General features: G+C 34.9%; 1 protein-coding gene across 1 annotated transcript in view; it reads right to left on the reverse strand.

Moving 5' to 3' along the window:
• The window catches only part of LOC6640163 (protein goliath), a 33,263-nt gene extending 20,065 nt beyond the window's left edge, over nucleotides 1–13,198 (reverse strand). Inside the window, exon 1 of the mRNA XM_002063035.4 lies at nucleotides 12,940–13,198. The gene's annotated coding sequence lies outside the window, so the exon portion shown is untranslated. The remainder of the gene's footprint in view (nucleotides 1–12,939) is intronic.
• Nucleotides 13,199–19,753: the final 6,555 nt, after the last annotated feature.

Consider the following 19,753-nt stretch of genomic DNA (forward strand, 5'->3'; position numbering starts at 1 on the left):
TTTGACCTATTTTTATCCACGTTCTAATTTCAGTGATTTTCTCATTTGCATTATGACTCCGATAGCTAATATTTTTTGTTACAGGCCCCTTGCTCTCTTAGTCCGGCCCTGTGTCAAAGTAAGGAAAAGGGTAATATATAGAGAAAACAATGAATTTTCAAAAAGGAGAAGAGGAGGAGGACCCCAATTGACCTTAAACCCACTCAAGTCAATATTTTCATATTTATTTAATATTGAATAAGTCAAGAATTTATAGACTTTAAACCATCTCCCGCCAATCCACTCACGTTTCGCTTTTGATTTGTTTAGTGTTTGCCACTTGCTGCCAAAACGTGATGGCAAAAAACTAAAAAAAAAACACACCAAACATTAGTTGGATGTACGAATGAGCCCCACCCCATGAGAGAGAGACATTAATACCAACATTAGAGACGTGCAGCGTGCGCGTTAAAATGTTTAGCACTTGGTAATTAGTAAGTCGCCAGCCAGGTCCCAGTCCCAGTCCCAATCCCAGCCAGCAAACCAACGAACCAACACCCACCCACCCGTAATTCATGCTGTGTGTCAAAGAAGATTCCGTCATAGCTATTGGTATGGCAACGTGCTGGCGATTTGCGTGCCCAGATTGTAAAACAATATTGATTATTTTTTTTTTTTTTCATACAATGTCGATGTATTTAATCATCGTCAGAACCAGAGGATTCGCATTTTGTATCCAATTAGCGAGAGGGAAGCTCTTTATTACGTTTTCTTTCTGATTTATTTTGAGTGTCATTTTTATTGATATTGAATTTTTACGCACACATCACACATCCATCCACCTTACGCTCATGTCGTGATTTTGCAATTAACAATTTAATTAATGCACAATTTGTGACTATATTTTGTACATTTTTTGTTGTCACTTTTTATTAGCACTCTTACTCTTTCTTAACGATATCATGTAAAAAACTATACCCTTTCTTGCTAAAGAGTATCAGAAAGTCATCCCCTACATTTGATTTGGAATTGATTTAATTTGATTTGAATTGATTTGCTTTGCTTTTTCCCCAATGCGGAAAATAGTTTGCCATAGTCGTCTCTCTATGCTGTCGATTCTATGTATTGATTCTGTGTCTCGATACTTTTATGCAAATGAATGGAATGCTTTTGTCCATTTTGTTTGGCTCTGATACCACTTTTAATTTATTAATTTAATAAACAAGGTGAGTCGGTGAGCCGTTTTCGCATTTTATTTTATTTTTTGTCATCTGTCAAAGTATCGTTTTGCTTCCGTGTTCCCGGTTTTCTGTGTGTAGTCAATCTTTATATTGTTATTTGCCAATAAAATGTGTTTGCTTTCTATCTATCATGTGCAAATTGGTTTAAACAAGTTTGATTTAGCAGGGGGAAATCGATATCTATTAGCTAGAATCTTGTATCATGAGAAAGAGAGAGAAAGTTGCTAATGAGTGGAAAAGTAATTGCAGAAATTATTGCAAATCGATTGATCAGTTTTCTTTTTTTTAAGCTTTTGTTTGCTTTCAATCCAATCAAAACAAATCGATTATTCGCTTGACCCTTAGCAACGTCATTATCAGAAAAAAAGAAAAAAAAAACTATTTTAGGCTAATTCATTTTATCTATTCATGGTTACTTTCACTTTGGTTAGTTTACGTTTTTTGCAGTAAATCGATAAAACAAAAAAGTTCGAGGGCAAATGCACCTAACAAATTGATTTGGTAGACATACCAAAACTTTATTACTATAATAATCCGAATAACCTCAGACATATGCACAAACTAATTGAACTGACTGCTAAAGTAGACATCTAATAACACGTAATAACCTACTACGAGCAATATATATGTACCTATATATTAAAACTTGTGTGCCCATATAAAGATATAATTATTCCCTTGCCAAATGGGTATATTGCCTTTGATCAGATATATAGAATGAACCTTTTCTGATAAGCTAGAGAGTTTATATTTTGACTGTAGTGTTCGTACCACTATATCATATGGCTTATATGAGAAAATTCGATCAAAAAGTTCGGAGTATTAGATTATATATGCCGTTGTTTTTCTTATGATTTTATCAAACAAGCTAGTACCTTTTAAGGACATTATACATATACATTTAAACCTTTGTGGAAATTTTAACAAGATCATGATGGTATGATCATTTGATATGATCCTCTTTTAAAAGAGAGCGAAAGATCTGCGTACATTCAACCCAGTGGGTGAAAAAGTATGTATATTAAAATCGCCAAAATTTATGAAAAAGAAGATAAGACTCTTTGAATAACCCATAATTTATATAGCCAAGTCATTCAGTCTGTCTGCCCTATCGACTTTCCTTCCATTTAAACACCTAAATCTCGAAAACTATAAGAGCTAGACATTTGATAACATTAATATACCATTTCTTTCTCTGGTTACATGGTATTAATATAGCTAACAACTGCAAATGTTTAGCTTAAATAGGAATGTTTTATAATTTTCCATTTGATTATTAAACTGTTGTTCACACAATCAATACTAATTAGCCTCCTTGAAGCTTAATCCTCTACTCTCACTCTGCCTCTCTCTCATTCTTTTTCTGTTAATTACAATGCATTGCAAGTAGAAAAACAAAAAAAAATAAAGAGGGGAGACCGAGAAAATAAAATAAATATTTTTCTTAAGCGTACCAAGCCCCAAGCAGCGTTTGTCGATCGTTTTCCACTTCAACACGCATCTGTTTGGAAAAACACGCTATAAAAAATTTAAGAAAGCATTACAACAAAACAATTTCAGAGTAAAACTGTCGACAGTAGAGAAGAAGTGGGTGGGGGGGCAGCACTGTTGGGGAGGTCGCCAGACTCTATCCAACATATTGGAGGAACAAATTTGTCGCTTTAATTAACGCAACGCTGCGGAGTTCTTCATCAGATTGGTGTTGACTGAAAGTGGGGGGAAGTGTAGTGGGGGGAGTGGAAAGTGAATGAAGGGCCCCAAGAAGGCTGCCATGAGAAGGATGGACGCTGTATGCTACTGCCATTGAGTCTATGTGAATAAAGTCCATTTGAATGAGTCACTGAAATATTTTACAATTCAGTTTTTAACATGCAAATGCGTCTCCTGCAGCGTTGGAATTAAGGCGCCCTTTGACATGGATTGGTGGTGGATTTCCCAGCAAGTTAACCCTGACTATGACCAAGCCCATGTCTGCAATTGTGGGAGTCCATGTGACTCACAACTTAATAAGGTAGAGATCCTTTGTACTACCTACAGTTTATTACTGTTTTGTTTGCCCCTCCTCCTCCATATCTATATTGGACCATATTATACGTAGACAACATTTTTCGAGTTTTTTTTTATGAACAGTGGCAATCCGTTATCTTGTGCACTTGTTAAAGTGTCCGTATAGATAATAGAGATAATATTCCATACATAGTATCAACATCGATATCATTATCAATTTGTGTGGCTTAGCTTCAAACAGTTTGAACATATTTATTTTGAGCTTACTACTGTTTCTGTTACCAAAATGTAATCACTGTTTGTTACATGAGAATCTTAGTCCCATTTCTGTTAGCTATGACTTAAATAATAATTTTCAAAGTAATTTAACTTTCTCGACACTTAAAAAAGTCAATATATAGAAAGCAGAAGGCAGACTAATTGCAGCCAAAACGAGGTTTATACCAAGTTGGATAACCAAATTCTTGACTGCTACCATCCGAGATTGATCATTAAGCATGGTAGTGTCGGATTTAGTGATAATTTTGTAAGAAAGAACAGAATTTTTGATCTAAAACCAAACAAGAACAACACAAACTCTATTCTTGATTAATTTTCTATGCGAGCTTGGTGATTCATTTGTTTGATCTGGCTAAATTCAAGACGATAAGACTTTGTATTAGTTTTGATCTGAAGTTAAGACTAAAGAGACTGAACTCATAACTTAAGAGTCTTAACTTCTGTTCAAAACATATAGTCTTTTTGTAAGGGCGTCTTAGGAATTCGTTCTCTAGAAATAGGTAAGCTATAGTATCGTTTAAATAAACCAGAAAGAGAGATGGAAAGCAATTTTCACTTAGCCCCTTCTATTAACTGGCTTAATGTAGTAAAGTATTAGCGTAATTCGACAGGGTTCGAAACAGTTAAGTAAATCTGTTAAGTAAGTAAATCAGTTAAGTAAATCTGTTTCGAACCCTGTCGAATTAACAACCATTAGAGAGCTACATCAATGTATTCAATTCGACATTTAAGACTAAAATACTAATCTAAACTAAAATAAATTGCAATGCTAGCGTAGACGACGAATTTATTCATTCAGCTTCCATAAATTGATCGCCTATTCCAAGTCGTAACTTCTAAAAATACTCTGTAAAAGTGTCTTTTGGAGACATGTATCCCAGCCGAAGCTTCCTAAAGGTCAAAGGTCACAGAATAGCCGAATGATTGAGTCTATAATTCATTCGGTGACGTATGAGTATTGAAAAATCTGTGAATAATCGGAGCATGCCATGTTTTTAAATGCTTCGGTCATTCAATCATTCGGTTTCCTTTTCTTTTAAGTTTCTAAAAATTACTTTAAGGAATTCTGAGAAATTGCGAGAATGAATACTTGTTAATAAGCACTTAGAGTAACCAATATTTTGAATGTATTCATGCAGCTTTGTACTAGGTATATAATAATATATTATCAAAATTAATTGTATATTTATCAGTAAGATTATTTCAGTTACTTTGCTTTAATCACTTGTAAAGTGATATCTTAAGAAAGAAACGCCTATTTCTATATTGATATCCTATAAAATGAGACTTAACTCATGTAGGAAATTAAACTTAGTTCAAGTAAAATACTGATCAGTAACTAAAATTAAGATAGAACTTTGTTAAAAAACTCAATTTAGAAAAAGTGTAACTTCAAGTCGTCCTAATAATTTCTTTAAAGAAATTTGGTGATATTTTTCCAAATTAATTAAGAAATTATATCTACAAATTATATCTTTAATCCCATATACATATGCGTTTAGACATATATATGTACATTATGTGATATGTTTGTAGTGAAAACATGTCTCTTTGGGTATTTACTGATTGAAACCAGAGCAAACTTCACAACAGCTGTGCAAAGGCAATGACAACTGGTTTGAGCCAAGTCAGTGGCCTCAGTCTCAGTTTCAAACTGAAAAAAAAGAATTGTATTAGACAAAAGTCAAAATTAAATATCATGCCAGTGGCTTGTCGACGCACTTGTCTATCTCTCTATCTCATAACGTAAGTACATTTTCATTTGTATATATATGTATGTATATATGTATTTATATTTAATTTGTCCCGCTAACGAATTGCCATGACATGCGTTGCTAATTTCTCTGTCTGGGTGCGAATATCCTAAAGTACTTTATACACATACATATGTATGTATATCTGCTTTTCTATACCATAAGGCCATAGTCATTGCCATTGCCATTGGGCACATCGCATCATCGTTTTATGACTTGGCTGCTGCTGCTGCTGCTGCTGCTCGAGGGGTTTGTTAACTCGTAGCCCAAAGGCATTTGAACTTTTAACGGATTCTTATTCTCTTTCTAAAGTTCATTGTTAAATTGTTTTTCCCTTCTTTTCTTCAACTACGAAATAATTTATTTCATTTTATTTCTGCTTTGTACACTTGGGCGTGTGGATAATGTTCAGTTTTCTGCTAGTTTTCTAGGAGGATAAAGAAAAATCGATTTGTCCAATTGGTTTTTGAGAACTTTTTACTCTTACGTCTGCAACAAAGTTCACAAATGTTTCTTATCGCATATTTAGTATTTCTATTAAATGAAGCCAATAAGCCTGGTTTTCTGCTTGGAAACAACAAATCAATTGACTTAACACTTGTAAAAATTGGAAAGCATTTTTTTTTGGGTTTTCTGGATGTGTGTGGGCGACTCTCAAATTAAGTTGAGTCACCTGTAAAAACAAAATTAAAATGTCTTGATTTCACTTTTTTACCACATCAAGTGATTGATTTTGCGGGTGGTTCTTGAGGCCGTTTTTACTTTCATTTATAACGGTTATTTAATGATTGTCTTCTTTCTCTCTCTGTGTGTGTGTGTGTGTGTGTTGTGAGCGCGTGTGCAATTATGCCATAAATGCCTTTCCAATTAACATAATTTACACTTCACGCTTGAATCAACAGTGAGCAAAAGGTGGGTGGCAATCTTAACAACAACGAAAAAAAAGACTCTGACTCACATTTACCGTTCAATTTGTGGGCTTAAAGTGTAACGAATTTTTTTGTTTTTTGCTTAACTATTAACTCATTTCATCTTTCCCACCTCTGCCTATGTCATTCTCAATCTGACATTTTTAATGAGCCATTATCATAATCTTAACCATCATTTGCTGCTAGCCATTTCGTGTCACAGTTCCGTTAAGAAAGTATTGCAACGAAAGAGCTGGGAATGAGGAAGAGAGTTAACCATTTGATTTCACTATTCGATAGCTATTCTCATTAACCATTAACCTGCGTGTTGAGAAATCGCAAAAAAGCAAATAGAAATTGCGTTGAGGTCAGAGAACTACCTTAAGCCAGTGGCGGAGCATCGAGGGGGAAACGAGGGAAATTTCCTTCCCCAAAACCGAAAGTCAGGGCAAGTTTCTATATCCAAGACGCTTGATTTTATCCCTAATGGCCAATTTTTTCAACCAAAATTATGAGCTAGATCCGCCACTGCGTTAACTAGTTAATTATTATATCTAAACACGACATGACGCTGTTTTATCCTGGTTCCATAGTATAAAAGTGTTGCCAAAAATATATTCAGTCCATTCTCGATCCCTTTTCCGATCTCTTTTCCAATTTATCCATTTGTATTTATAAAAAAATCAGAGTCTATAAAATCAAATAATCTAAAATTGATTGCTATTGGATTCTTAACCTTCTTTTTAAGTACTCCACTTAGAGAAGAGTATTGCAAAGTCGTCACAATGAAGCACTTTCTACCCTTTTTAAGTACTCCACTTCGAGAAGTGTATTGAGAAGTCGTCATTATGATGCACTTACTTCTTTTTTGGCTCAACAATTAAAGGTCATCATAATTCCAAAACTCACATATTTCGCCTCTAATTTTCAATGGCTCAAAGTGTGTGTATATTACAAACTAGTTGGCTTGGCTCACAAAACCGGTTATGTAATGCACACATTTATTTATAAATATGTATTAATATCGTGTTAGGCTGCCATTGTATATACTAGTCAAATAATACAAATTAATCGTACTCATGAATATGCAACAAACCAAAACCCAACCAAACAAACAAACAACACAAACGCATCATCTGCAGCAGTTTCAGGGACTTTGGAGTTAGAAAAAATAATAACCAACCAAATACAAAGTTCCATTTCATGTAATAAATCACTAAATTTAATTAGAATTAGGCTTATCTTCTCAAGTTTGAGGCGTCAACCATGAGTTCAGGGCTAGGGCAACAATAATTATAAACAAATTAGCGGTGAAAAAAACCTTTTTTACACTACACTTATATATATAAGGCTAATCTGTGAATCTATTTGATTTGGACAGACAAATAATAAATATAGACCACGAGTTCAATTTAATGAATTAATGCAATAATAAACAATTTTTATTCGTTAACATTTTTTTCGGTTTTTATACCCTTGCAGAGGGTATTATAAAATTGGTCAGATGTTTGTAACGCACAGAAGGAGACGTTTCCGACCCCATAAAGTATATATATTCTTGATCAGCATGAGAAGCTAAGTCGATATAGCCATGTCCGTCTGTCCGTCTGTCCGTCGGTGCGTACGCGTTTTACTCAGCCATCTTAAGAGCTATCGGGATAAAATTTTTTTTGGGAGCTTTTTTTTACCCGGGTGAGATAAAGTATGAAAATCTTTGGGATCGGACCACTATATCATATAGCTCTAGAAGAAACATTTTTGCAAAAATTGGAGTATCCCCATGAAATTTACCAATATGATAGTAATAGATATAAAATCTCAGATCCCAAAATTTGAATCTGATCCGATAAATAGAACACAAGTTACAGTCAATATAAATCGGTTCAAACGCTGCCGGCAGCGCTGCTTGCTGCCTACTACTGCCATCATCAAATCAACAGAGCACACGCATACACACACAGACGCAACGCTACATGAACTGTATGTGTATGCGTGCCGTGCTTTGCTTAGAAAATGATGGAAGAAGAAAAACTTGTGGTAAAAAGAGAAATAATATTTTGTTTGTGTATTGATGAATTGAGTTGCAGGGAAAGAAATTTCAAAAAGGAAAAATATTATTGCCAAGTATACTGCAAGGGTATATAAACTTCGGCATAGCCGAAGTTAGCTTCTTTGATATTTTTTGATTAGAATGAGAGAGCAAAATGTGTGTGTTTGATACTTTTTACGAGTAAACCAGAAAACCAGAATGTGACGTTGTTGCCGGTCATTGCTGGTTTTAACCTTACCATCTATGAGGAACTAGATTCCCATATCTTGCTCTCTCTCTCTCTCATCTCTCTCTCTGTCTGTCTCTCTGTTTCTGTTGGGGTTTTTAGCCGGGTTTGGGGCCATAACAAATAGCAGCTGGTTTTAAGCTGTTTCATTTCAATCATGTGTTATTTCTACTTGTCTTACGCCTTTCACCGTCTCACACACACACACATATTGATTGACGTCAGATTTTAAGTAAAACCAACTCGAACTGGTCCTCTGGTGGTCACCCTGTACAATTTATAATTTGTCAAATGGTTTTTGCACTTGATCTATTAGATCATTATGCGGAAGGAAGTAAAAAACTTAAGCTCTCAAGGCAGTTTCCCTCTCTCATACCATCAAATACTTGAATTATATGTGAAACACACTGAACAAAAATGATATTTATTAAAGAAGTTTAGCTAAATTAGACCGGAAATAAGTATATCCTATATTTCCTATGAAAATATATCATAGTTTATTTTATAGAAATCCATTTCGTACAAAGTCTTTGCTTCTTTATGTCCCTGTATCTTGTATTATTTCACAGAAATCATTAAGGACATTTTCATAAACATAAGTTTGGTGGAGTAAAGTCAGCTATATCGTGTTCAACTTTTATGGGGTCACATGAAACCAATTACAACTACAATATGCATGTGAAAACCATGCGATAGGGCGATTAATGTAATTAAATAAATATATATACACTATATATGTATATGTATCTGTATATGTTTATATAGATAGAGAACATGTGCTTAAATTGTAATGCAATGTAAAATGGATTTGCCTCTGGCACGAAAGAAAATGAAGCTGCAAACTGCACAAAAGGTTGGTCCATGCGATAACACAAACATTTCAGGCGATTAAAAATTTAAAGCAGATTTTCCCCTGACTGACAGGCGGCAACTTCTGCTGCCTCTGCTGCTGCTGCACTACTGAAGCTCAGAAGTTGACTTAACGGCATGGCCACACATTGCATGACCAACAAAGATAATGCCAAACCTCAGCCCTCCACCCCCCTTCGAATGGTGGTGGAGAAGGGGAATTGCAGGCGTAGAAAGCAGCTAATTGACTTTTGTGGGCGCTACAATTGTTGAGGGTGAGGGAAAAATTATGAATAATACAAAAAGGAGAGGCGAAATACAGACCGAAGTTACAGGACAGGAATGTGTCTTAAAGCTTTAACTGGCAAAAAGTAAATCCACTTCATTTCACCCACTCGGCACAAAACACACACCATTTCCCCGAAGCTCTTGATGATGATGATGATGATGTTTCGGAGTTTACTCTTGTTAAATGGTAGAAAATGAAAAGGGAAAATAGTTTTTCTACCTAACACGTACGTACGTATATAGACAGGTACCAACTAGTTGCCCCCTTTGGTACAATTTGCATGAACAAGCTGATTTGTAACCCCCAACCCTTGCAGCTTTTTGCTAACTCTCTATATCTAGAGTTGAGAGGGAAACATGAGAAACGATTAAATACATTTTGCACTTAATACCCCAGATGATTGCATTGCATAGGGAGTGGGTGGTGATTGAGAGGGAGTTCATTGCACTTTACCAAGGCGATAAACATTGAGAAAACATCATATACAAACAACAAGAGAGAGGGAGAGAGATAGCACATATATTGGCATTGGCTAATAAAAACATACACAATTTTCCTCAGATTAATTAGTCGAGAGAGAAAAACAGTGTAAAAAGTTAACAATGTCAATCAGGTGAAAAAGAACAGATTCATTGTTGAGGAATGCGGAAATGTTAAGTTTTACTTTTCTTTAATTAAAGACTCCAAAAGTCAAGGAATTAAGACTGGCAGTTTTCTGTTTGTATTTCAGTTTGCATAAATATTATGCTTATTTTTTCTGACATTTTCTAAGCCACCTTCTTGTTATGCACTATCACTTTGTATGTGCATCTCTAAGAAGTTTGCCAAGTGCATGAGGAACCGCCTTTTTCTATGATAAACACATCCGCTCTAGATATTAGTACAAGAATATTATTTCAATGTGACCCACTTGAGAGAAATGAATGAAAATATTTCAAATTAACATTAACGAACACGACTTATAAATACCCAGTAGCACTTAGTCACTTGAAGTTATTTAGGGAAAATTCATAATGTGAAGTCTAAATTATCAGATGTAAGTATAAGAAAGGGTATAAACGGAGTAGAAAGATAATAAACAACTAAAAATATATAACAAAAGAACCTATAAGTATATAGTTAGTTAGTATATAGTTCTTATATTATATATTTTTAGTCGTTCTCTCTCTTCCCAACATAAATCTGTCCATTTATTTTAAAAATACTTTCTTCTAATGACTTCAAAGTGTTATTAAGTTTGCATTTAGCGTATTGTACTTAATTACAGGGTAGCTATAAGTCGTTTCCCTTACTATGTATTCTGTTAAAACGTATATACAAAGTGATAACAGAAAGTCAAGTCGAGTAAGATGGAAAAATATAGTATTCATATGACGGAGGTATTCCGCTTTTGGGATCCACTTCTTTAACATGAAGAGGTTAAGAAGTGATTATGAAGTGGATATATTGTTGAACAAGTGACTTTTGAAAAATATTTGGAGAAATTTTTCCCTTAAATGTTTAATTTAAAAGTAAAGTTCGTTTTAAAGCTACTACAAACAAGGCCCAAAAAGTGTAATAGGGCAAGAACTTATTAATTGTTCTAAGACTTTTACTTATTCTCATTAACTTGAATGCTGCTTTTGAAACGTAAAAACGTTTTCTAAGTTGCATTTGACCATGTTAAATGGCAATTGTTATAACTTATGACGTCAAATTTACATAATTGTTATTGTAAACTTATTTTTAAACCTTTTGTCAGCCATTTTGACATTGACTTTGGCTTAAATAGTTGGCTAATCGCTTGAATAACTAACTAAATCTACCCTCAATAGAAAAATGTTCTCTTCATTTAGAGATATTCTCATATTTATCACTATATATATGTCATCAATGTGTTGTCGTTGGCAACTTTCACTATTTGGCCAAACTTGAACAAAACTGTCAATTGCAATTCAAGTGCGCTCCACATGTTTCTATGCCACGCCCCCTCCCCGAACCCAAACCGAAACCCAACCCAATTGCCAGACTGGCGGATTAATGCCAAAAAGTTGAATTGCATCGACTAAGTTCTTTGGATGGTTGAAAAATCCCAAACTCGTTTTTGGATTTTTTTGTTCATTTTTTTTTGTAAAGCGCTGCAATTTTGCCCATTAGCAGCTACAGAAACTGCCAGAGGTGGAGGGGGAGGCGGAGGAGGAAGACAACAAACTAAGAGTCTGGTGAGGCAGGAGCAGACGGAGGAGGTGGATAGGTGCATAGGATACATACAAGCGACACAAATTTCGTTGTGCCCAAAAAAAAAAGAGGAATAACAATGGTTGGTCCATTGTGAAGCAACAACAACAACAACAACAATAGTAATAATACCAACAACATAAACCAAAAGGAAGCTTTATCATTGTTGTTTTCAGTTAAACTAGATAGATGTATAAATGGAGAGAGACAGAGAGAGAGAGAGAGAGTGAGAGAGAGAGAGAGTAGGAGAAAGCTTTGCGCCTGCGCTAAGCCTTTCTCTCCTTCTGTTCCTCCCTCAAGTGCTTCTCATTTTTGTTTTTGTTGATGAAAATCGAAAAGAAAAACTGCCAAAAAAATCTGCTTTGTTGCTGATTTTCCCTTTTTTTTTTTTGTTTTGAATGACAATGACTCGGGCTAGGACTTAGGTAAAGAAAGGTAGGTAGGTGAGGGGAGAAATGAAAAGTCGTGGAGGGTCGACGGGTTGAGTGACTCCTGCTGCTGCTGCTGCTGCACTTAATCACTTAACTAACTTAATGAGTCTCATTTCAAATCAGCTAAATAAGTTTCATGGGATAAACCTTAAATATCCTTTGACAGTTGAAAGGAAACTACAAAAGTGGTTTGGGTGGGGTGTGGGGGGTCAGTTGGGGGCTTGTGGGAGCACTAGCCGCTAGTCGCGTGCGTTTTTATTGATTTTTCCCACAACGCAGCGGGGACTTTCGTTTGTTTTGTTTTTTTTTGTCTTTGATGTTGTTGTTGCATTTATATTACATGCGTGTTGTGTATGCATCAAGCTTCCTGTTCCTGTTACTGTTATCCCCGGACACACACACACACACAACAACAAAAAAAAACACGAACACTCACACTCAAAAGTTGAAGAGTTTTATTAGCTTGGTTAGTTTTCATATATAAAACCCGGCCAAAACTAAAGCCAGTGAAATGAAACGAGGTGCAAAACCAAAAAATTCTTTTGTCCTTTGACAATGCCAAAATTTAATCAGAGTGTTGGTTGCAAAAAATCTCGAAAAATAATTGCCAGACTGAGGTTTTTTAAAATTTATTCGTATTTCATTTCTTATCAGCATATGTATGTGATTGTAACAGGTACAGTGGGCACTAGGCTGCAATGGAACTTACCTATTAAATGTGTGTGTAAGGGTGACAAAAATCTGGTTCTTCTAGCCAAAGAATAAGTTAATTATTTGTTGGTCTTAACCAACCAAAAAGAAAATATGCAAAAAAACCAAATTGAAATCTTGTTGTTGTTGTTGTTGTTTTTTTGGTATTGTTGCTGCTGCTGCTTTAACAGCTGTTTTCGGTTGCCGCACTCACATCAACACACTCTCACACACACTAGCACACATGTATACAAAGGGGACACATAAATAAACAAATATTTACATATGTATGTATGAATATTTCTGTATTTAATTTTCTTCTTGCATATTGTAGTTAAAAATTTTTGAATATTTTTGTAGAATTTTTTTGTATGTTTGCACACGCGTTTTATTTTTTGTTTTGAAACCTTATCTCTGTTATCCTACGCAGTTGGTTTTAGATATTTCACTCAGCCAAAAACCGCAGAGAAGTACAAACTATTTTTCGTTTCACTTTTGTTAGCCTTTAAAAAATCTTATTAAATAATTTATTTGTTTGACATTTGATTTCGAGGGAGCAATAAACAAACTAGAAGCACTACTAGCCAGCACAGCCAGAGGGGCCCCAAGCCGGAGAAGATATATCTACAGATGTATTTGCTGTGTTGTTATCCAAACCGAACCGTTTTGGCCAGCGTTTCATTGACGAATGACATGGTGGTGGTTAACCAGACGCACGACCACGGTACACGACGTAGACGACGACGAGAGCTGTAACAACTGATTCGAGCAGCTACAAAACAAAAACTGAGAGGTCCACATTCAACCAACGCACATAGGGGTGCGGAGCCGTTTTTTTTAACCACTTAAGACAATTTTTAAAAGTTTTTGAAACCCAAATATTTTGATGCCAATTTATAGATAAAATATCAAACCACATTTCTGCATACTAGGTTTTTCAAAATTATTCAACACTGGTGAGAATAACGCTGTCGAAAACAAGTGTTGGGATCAAAACAAAACTGCTTTCATTTGGTGCAAATTGTTGCTTGACTTTGAGTGTATATAACTTTTAAAAGAAAGATGTTATGGATAAAACTGAAAATGCAAGTGGAAAAGTCGGATTTGTACTATGTGTTAGTAGATTTGTTTTGTTATAAATTTAGGTATGTTTCTTAAAATCTGGCTAATTCTGAGGGACTCTCAAAGACAAAACTTGTTACGAAATCTCAACTTTAGGACGATTTTAAAAAAGACGTCTACCAGTGTCCAGTCTAATACTTTTACTATTGGATAGAATAATAAATTTTTTGTAAAATATAATACAAATAACCACTTTTTTTGCAATTTAACTTTTTAGCGCATAACCTCATATTCCTGCATATGGACGAGATTTTTTGCACCAAAACATTTAGGATCAATTCGAATGTTTTTAAGTTCAGTTTTTTAGATGGCAGATGCAAACGACCTTTTAAATAATAGGGAATAGCTCCAATAACAACACAAAAATCGTTTGCGCGACTTTAATGTCTCATTTATGCATACACAAAGAGGAGAAAGAATCAGAAAATAATGTTAGCTACCGAAAGCGGTAAGGAGTACTACATAGTTCCTGGTTGCTACGTCACGCCAAGAAGAACAACAGAATCGCATATTTTAAAAACACTTTCCGTATAAAAGTGTATGTTCAGATTCCTTGATTTTCGCTTTAAGCCTAGAAAAAAGCATTCCTCTAATTCCACGACCGACAGAAGCAGTTGCTTGCTTAAAGTGTCTATATTACTTATGCTGATAATGATATTGACCAACTTTAAGAACATTTTCTAGATTTTTCTATAAATCTTGGCCCTAAACTTAAGGAAAATATTAAAACCACAACGGTTGTATGAAAAGTATTATGTTGAATAAGATTATTGTTAAACATACATTTTTTAATTAAATGCTCAAAAAACAGCTCCGCACCCCTATGTGCAACGGCAACGGTTGAAATTGAATCCCACGCAAGCGCAAAGAGCGAGAGAGAACTGAACTGAGAGAGAGAATGAGAGAGAGTAAGACCGACCAGGCAAGCTGTTTCGCTTTCAGTTTCCATGCAGTCAAAGATAGAGATACTAAGATACCTTTACCGTTGCACCGTCTAAGTCTTTGGCTTAGCTTGTTATTTTTAGACGGGGCAATAGTACTTTTTTTTTTGGTGTGTGCGGGTGACCCTGTCACATGCCGCTAGTCTTTGTCTTAGATCCATCCGTCTGATTTGGCAATGTGACCAAGCCACCAAACCCCCACACATCATACACATCATTGGGGGAGGCATTGTTAGGTTGTTTTTGGTTCCCTAATTGTCAATGCATTGCAGGGTATTAGGAGCGCTTGGTGCCAGTATCGGTTGGTTATTTCCAATTAGTGCTGGTAATTAATAATATAGCATGCCAAGTACAAGTACAAGTACTAGTAACTAGTATATGTCGATTTGTAGGTGTATAAGGTTACGCTCAGTGGCGTCTTATCAAAAGGAACTCGAGAATCGGAGACCCTTTGACCATGTTTTATTTCAGTATAGAGCCTTGCCTGTCTAAACTTGAACGTTACACGCATAAGCACGCATAACGAGCTGACTTACTTGGAATATACAGTAGCGAGCAAGAAAATAGTAGCGTGTAATAGTCGCAGCAAGATAATATTTTAATCTGCTTAACATTTCTAGGTACCGTTATCAGCAATGTCTAACACTTTTCCATTACATTGTAATCTCAGTTGGTGACTTAACTTTTTTGCTACTTCATTTTTAAGCTTGATTGCCGAGCAAAGTAATAGTAGTGAAGGAAATTTCTTTTCAGGAAATTTAAACTATTGCTAGAAGTTCATGTGTTTGCCATAAAAGATTCATTAAAGTATTCCAATTTGCAGATTTAAGTGGGCAGCAGCTGTATGTGAGTAGTTTGTAAGTGGGGTTTTTCCGCGAAAACCAAACCAAAAGATTGCTCTTTCACTAACGTTATCCTAAAATTCGCGTAAAATTTCGCCAGTTGAAAGGAAAAGTGCTGTATCTGAGTAGTGCGAAGTAATCCCGTCGAAAAAATCATTTATTTTTATATTTTTGTGCGCCGGTATATATGTATTTTTTATATATTTTGTGTAACTTCTTGAATCGTCTATTCATGTGGATAATACTTGACCCCAACAAGGAACATTTTTTCAACTTTGAGCTCAAAAAACAAGATGTCTCGAACACAAAATTTTAATATTAACCCTAGACGACGAAAAGAATTTAATTTTTAAAATCGTTGAAAATATGGTGTTTGATTATTAGTTTTACTACATTTAGATAAATCTAGAAATATTATTTTACTTATCAATTCATAGTCAGATGAATACACAAGATAAAAGTATTGAAAAATTTCAGCCTTGGGAACATACTAAAGTTTGTCGTAGACAAAGTGTGATCAAAAATGTTACAGAAAGGATTTGCTTGTGACAACTATTTATAGTAATAAAGGTTATAAAGGTTTTGTTCGAAACTGCATACCCCTTCCTATAGTAAGCCACTGTTAATACTAACTGCTGGTTGCATTCAGGTTGATGGTACATAAATGTATGCATACAGGTTGCTTGGGTTCAGGTCAGCAAATTGAATGACTGATAGAGAAAATGAGATAGATGAAGCTTCTGCTTGCCTTGGCCTTATTATCATACACACACACACACACACACACACACACACACACAAACATACTTAAATATAAATAAGTATACTTGGTACACATATAAAAAAAAACGTACTTCCCATTGTTGTGTATGCACACACTCTGCAAACATTTTGCTAATTCCATTCAATCTTTTTATTTCAGTCTTCAGACACGTGTATATATATATGTATATGATAAGATGCGATTCCATATCTCACACAGTGACGCAACTGACCTATGGAATTCCGAAAAATAAACAAAAACAATCATCATTATTTAGGTAATTTTGAAATCACATCAAATGCAAATCGTTTCTAGTGCCATTCAGAACACAAAGACAACACAACACTGCAGTCGCACTTGACTTAATGACGACGGGCGGCTAGAGAGTTCAATGCCTGCGACGGCGACTAGAACAATAACCATTAGGTTAAAGAGGGCGGGCCGAAAACATTCGGATGGATTTGCATGCAAAAACACATTCGCAGATAAAGTTCCAACGGCAGACAGTGGACCACCAAATGACTGACATGATCCGGGCTGAGACCCAGACCCAGACCCAGACGACATTGCTTTGTCTTTTTGAAAACATTCTTTGTTGGATTTCTGTCAGCATCGTCACTGGCCCGTAGAAATACAATACGCCGCAAAGCATCCTCACACATGGTTTTCCACCACACTGGACAGGCCCAAATATTGATGAAGCATACAGAGCAATACAAATGAAGTGGGTACCTTAGTTTATGTTAAAGTTTTGCCATCAAAAGAGGTGACTTTAACTTTACCCCCCAAGCGCATTCATCAGATATGAACGAACACACATATAGATAGATATGTTGCTTGCTGCCCGGTTATTTCAGCTATTTGCTGTTTATTCTCACATTGCAATTGGTAGGAGGGCGGGCGACGGGGGGGTCTCAGGTCATGCTGTCAGTTGTCAATGCATTGCAGTTTGGATTATTCCTGGGCCATCGTCAGATATGTGACAGTCCATTGCATTCTTGTTGACAATATTCACATGATGTGGGTTATGGCCGCTTGAATTAAGTGGGTGGCTGGAAAAACTAGCCTGAACAACAATGAAAAAGACCAGTTCAATGTTGAACGAACTGATGGCCAAATCCCTATTATTGTATTTGGCTACTGCAGCACAAAGGTTCTGCATGTTTAAACGACCAATACATGTACTTTGGCATTTCAATTAAACCAACCTGATAAATTGCTACTAAAAATTGTTTGTATAATAGGAGTCTTGGCAATCGAAAACTCAATTTATCACAGGTAAGATGTAAGATTGACATTTTCTGCTGAAATAAGAATTTTTAAGTTTTGCCACTTTCGTTTAACGTTCAATGTTTTATTGTTTCTTCTGCTGTGTTATATTTTAAATTATGCCGCTAATGTCGCAAACATTTATCGAATTATCGATGCTATCGAACCATCTCTAGTTGAGCATTGCTCATGAGCATGTTCACTTTTTACTCACTTGCTCACGATAGTTCCTCATAAATATCGATAAGTTTTTTGCCCAGCAGCGCCATCTGCAGAGCAATTTGCTAACTATGACTTTATTCTGAAACATAGATGGCTACATAAAACACGTTAAGTTTTAAGTTCATTTGTTGATTTGAGTTAAAAGTGGCCAACACAGATGTATTTATGTATATATCATCAGGGCCGCAGAGAGAAAATCAGGTCCCGGAGGTAACCATGTTCGGGACCCCTACTTCCCATCAAATAAATTCGCTATTTTCGACTGTGATGTTGGCGGGCCCTTCTGAAAACTGGTGGCCCGTTGGAAACCCACCCGTCAATTTCTAATCCACATAGCAATCTGAGTTGATATCAGTACTGTCAATTGCATTGTTGTAGGTTCTACTATCTAGTGAACAATCGGAAATTAGAAATCTCAGAAATTAGAATTTTACAGGTACTTTAAAATTTAGGGTAAGCCCTTTTTGAGTAACATTTTCTGCGAGAAAGTCTTAAATATGGCACTTTTCTCTAGTGTTTGTAAAATTATCCGGCCAGAAACTGCATTTTTTCAGATGTTATCGGTCGAATAATTACAATATACGACTTCAATTAAAGAAACATGTAAAATATGTAGGTTCCATTAGGTCTTCAATTATTAATAATAGTACATATAGCACACATAAAAGGTTCATTCATTGTTCCGAGCATAATAAATAAATTGACAAAAATTTATAATTAAAATATTGTATAAGGTTTTTATCAACATCTAACCGATTTTTACTCTATTTAATGCTTTAAAATTCTCATTAAGCGAGACAAAACTATCAATTGACAGCAATATAATCCAATAAATCTTAATTTAATAAAGTTTAAAGACTTATTCAGTCAATTTTTGGAGAAGTTAAAAAATGCATAAATTTATATTCAAGTTCAATATTCATTAAAATATTGAAAAATAAATAAATTCTGATTTTTCCCAAAATTTGATCAAATTTAATGAACTTTTGTGAAATATCTGATGTGTTTCATAAAGTTTAAGAATTGGCTTTAATATTTTTTCAGAAAATGGGTTGAAACTAATGCATTTTTGTAAGATATCAGATCTTTTTGAAATGGATTAAAAATTGGCCATGCAGTTTTTTGAAATATCTGATGTTTTTGAAATGGTTTAAAAATTGCCCATAATATATAGTCTGTGTAATATGCACATATATCTATCGATTGATCAGAATTTATTTTTAAGAAATTCAAAAACCAGTTTTCTTTTCATTTTCATAAAGTTCCTAACTTATATACTGCAATGCGATGTTCTAATACGCATTCCAGGACATATTGAAACATATGTTTGGGTTTTGCGATTTCTTCAGCCCCCACATTGGCTTAATACAGAACTAATATAGTCTCCCATACCTTAAATGTATATGAAACCCCCAGAAAACTTTCTCCCCATAATGGCCAAAAGTGTGTGCTTTTCATTTAACGTTTTTATTTAATAACTTTTTACTATTTTGTATATTTTTATGCCATTTATATAATTTCGGTTTTGTTGTTTTTACTTACAATTACAATTTATTTTATTTTATTTTATTTATTATTTTGTTGTTGTTGAATTATGTTTAATTAATATTAAAATATTTTATACTTAATCCATTTACGTTGAGCTTATAAATTACTAAAACTATGCGCGGGGGA

Source organism: Drosophila willistoni, assembly GCF_018902025.1.
Source record: "Drosophila willistoni isolate 14030-0811.24 chromosome 2L unlocalized genomic scaffold, UCI_dwil_1.1 Seg196, whole genome shotgun sequence".
NCBI classification, from domain to species: Eukaryota; Metazoa; Arthropoda; class Insecta; order Diptera; family Drosophilidae; genus Drosophila; species Drosophila willistoni.